Genomic DNA, 3,029 nt, shown 5'->3' with positions numbered 1-3,029 from the left:
ATAAATGAATTTATTAATTAAAAAAATATTTAAGTTATTTTATCCTGATCAGAGAAAACTCCCTCTAAGATTGCTCATTTTGAACCAGGTTTATACATTACTTATTTTAAAATAAATAAAATTAGTGTTTAAAAGAAATATATAATGCAGGTGATGTGGTATATGGTGGTGATTTCAATGGAAAGAGAAAAAGGATTATAAATAGAAATGGTCAGCAGCAGTTACTCTCTTGGGCACTTTGCCGTTTGGTTACTCAAGTGAGTTCTGACATCTTTGCAGCTAGTAAAGGCCTGGTGATACCTCTCACATTCCAGATGTACTCATCTTTTGGCGGCTTAGTGGAAACTGGAGTTCTAAATAAAGTAGGTATGCAGCATGCTGTGTGCAGAACTGTTTTTCTGCAGGCCTTAATCTAAAGGAATTTTAGAAGATCATTTGTGGTCCCGTCCCATTCACAGTCAAAGACCAGATAAAGATTTGTGGCCAAAGTTTACATAGCAAGAGAGAGAATTTGTCCGTAATGTTCTATATTCTCATCCTTAAAAGAGTCTAGTACGGCTCTTGGTGGCTTTGGTAGACAGCTGATTGTAGATGAATTGGATACACAGTTTTCCAGATGAAGATGAAAATGTAAGTCCTTTGCAAGGATAAAAGTACTGTCAAGTATACGAACATATGATGTGTTTTCATTTTCTTCCATAGTGTCTCTCTTATCTTATGATTTTTAAAAATTTGCTATTTAATATCATGCTAAGTAGAGAAATGGTTTCCCTGGTGGCTCAGATGGTAAAGCGTCCGCCTACAATGCGGGAGACCCAGGTTCGACCCCTGGGTCGGGAAGATCCCCTGGAGAAGGAAATGGCAACCCACTCCAGTATTCTTGCCTGGAGAATCTCATGGACGGAGGAGCCTGGTAGGCTACAGTCCATGGGGTTGCAAAGAGTCAGACATGACTGAGCAACTTCACTTTCACTTTAAGTAGAGAAAAATTAAAATTTTAAATTATTAGCCTGAATTCTACCATTTATCTTTATAGAAAACTGGTACTGCCAGCATTAAGTATAGCTATTAGTACTTTAACCTGTATATAGAATCATTGAAAGCACACAACGTTCATTTTGTAGCTTGTACACATATATTTTGCTCTTATAGTGAAAATCCTGCACACAGTGAATTCTCTCCATGATATGCACACTTTATCAGCACTCTACCTTTGCTCACTGAAAAGTAAAGAAGCACTGAAGAAGGAATTGTGGGCTGTTCCATCTCTCTCTCTTTTGTTCGTGTCAGCATTTGCAGAGTAAGTGGTTGGCTCCTAGAGGTTAAGAAAGGATAGGGCAGGATAGGGCACCATGGTGGTTTCTTAGAAGCCAGTGCTTTCTGCATTTGATGAAGCAAGTGAAGCAAGTGAAACATAACGTGCATCCTCTCAGTACTAGCAGCCTTCTTCCATTACTCAGTCAAGATATCACACACTTACCTGGTATTCACTTTGAGCTCCTCTGAACTTCACACATCCATCAGAGCTCTGTGTCCACAAGACATTGCAAATGATGAATACCTGGTGGCAAGCGATAGGATACACACCTGCAGAGATTTCTGCTCACACGCACACTCCATTATCTCATGGACTTCACTGCAAAACCCAAGTTCAAAAATAAAATTGTTTAGAATTTCAAGATGGTGACAGCAGAGCATTAAGTCAAGCGACTTCCCACGTCTCATCCTTGACTGTGCATTGGGGAATCCACGTTGCTTGAATTCAACAAACTGAAGACAGAGGAAGAGACTAATTTTCAGTTATGATCCTGATCCATGTTTCTCTGGGCTCCTCTTCACTTTCCACAAAGACAACCTTCCTTTCCTTTTTTCTGTGCCGACGGAGATTGAGTCTTACTCAAGCAATGAAGAGGATTTGGGGGTAGAGTAGCAAAAGTTAATTTTTTTTCTTTTTCCTTTTGTGGTGACTGTGAGGCATTGCTAGTGGGGACATCATATCTGTGCACTTTGCATGAAAGGCCTTTTTTTTTTTTCAAATTTCAAAGATTTGAGATCTGGGCTGTGCTTGGTCTGGGCCAAGGGTGACCTCCACCCAGCTTGGGCTGGAGAATTTGTAGCTGCCTCTGCCGCCTCTGGCCTCGGCTTGTGCACAACCTCTCCCGCACTAGTGAGGCTTGAGGCCCCTAGTTCTGATTGCAAGGAGGTAAGAGATCAGAGCCCCTCTACTGCTCACTGCCCTCTTAGATGCATCAGTCTGGTCAGTCTGGAAGGGAGCCAAGTGTACTTGCATGAGACAGGATGTACTTGCATGTACACTACATGAGACACATGTACTTGCATGTACACTACATGAGACAGGATCCACACGAATTGCCTGGAGTCCCTCAGCACCCATTCTCCCACACCCCTGAACCGAGCTCCTGCCCCTACCTCTCTGCAGATGTCCCCTCTCAGTCTCCCTGTTGCTGCCAGCTGCCCAACAGGGCTATCTTCTCAACTCTTTCCTCCTGGTCCCTGGCTCAATCAGCAATCATCCCATTTGCCCCCAGAGTTCACACCCACCCTGGCCTCACAGCTCCCCTAGCTCCGGTGTCTTTTCCTTCTTCTCTGAACATTTCTCCTAAATCACACTCCCTTACCACCCTGCAATTAGGTACAATTTACTCAAACTTCGGTCCTTGACTTTCACTTGTTATTTACTTGCAGAAACTGCAGGTGTAAAACAAACAAAAGCAAGCAACACTTTTCTGCCAGAGATATCCAACATCCATTAGAAAACAGCTCTCCAAAAATATCTAACAATTTACACTCTCAGCGGTATAGCTTCCAACTCTGAATTTGATGACATCACTTAATTTCTCATGACGCCCATTGTCTTATCTTCAGAACGAGATACATATTTATATCTAGATCTCTATCTAGATACAAATATGCACATAGATTTTGCATTAGTAACTGGAGAGATCATTTCTTAGAATTCTATCATACAAAAAAAAAATTCTATCATACAACAAAAATCTACATCTCTC

General features: G+C 41.6%; 1 non-coding gene across 1 annotated transcript; it reads left to right on the top strand.

The window, feature by feature from the left end:
* Positions 1–768: 768 nt before the first annotated feature.
* TRNAC-ACA (transfer RNA cysteine (anticodon ACA)) lies at positions 769–840 on the top strand. Its single transcript has one exon. It is a non-coding gene; the product is annotated as a tRNA-Cys (tRNA).
* The last annotated feature ends 2,189 nt before the right edge of the window (positions 841–3,029 follow it).

This window comes from Muntiacus reevesi, chromosome 10 (assembly GCF_963930625.1).
Source record: "Muntiacus reevesi chromosome 10, mMunRee1.1, whole genome shotgun sequence".
Taxonomy (NCBI): domain Eukaryota; kingdom Metazoa; phylum Chordata; class Mammalia; order Artiodactyla; family Cervidae; genus Muntiacus; species Muntiacus reevesi.
This window is presented reverse-complemented; position numbering and strand designations above follow the sequence as displayed.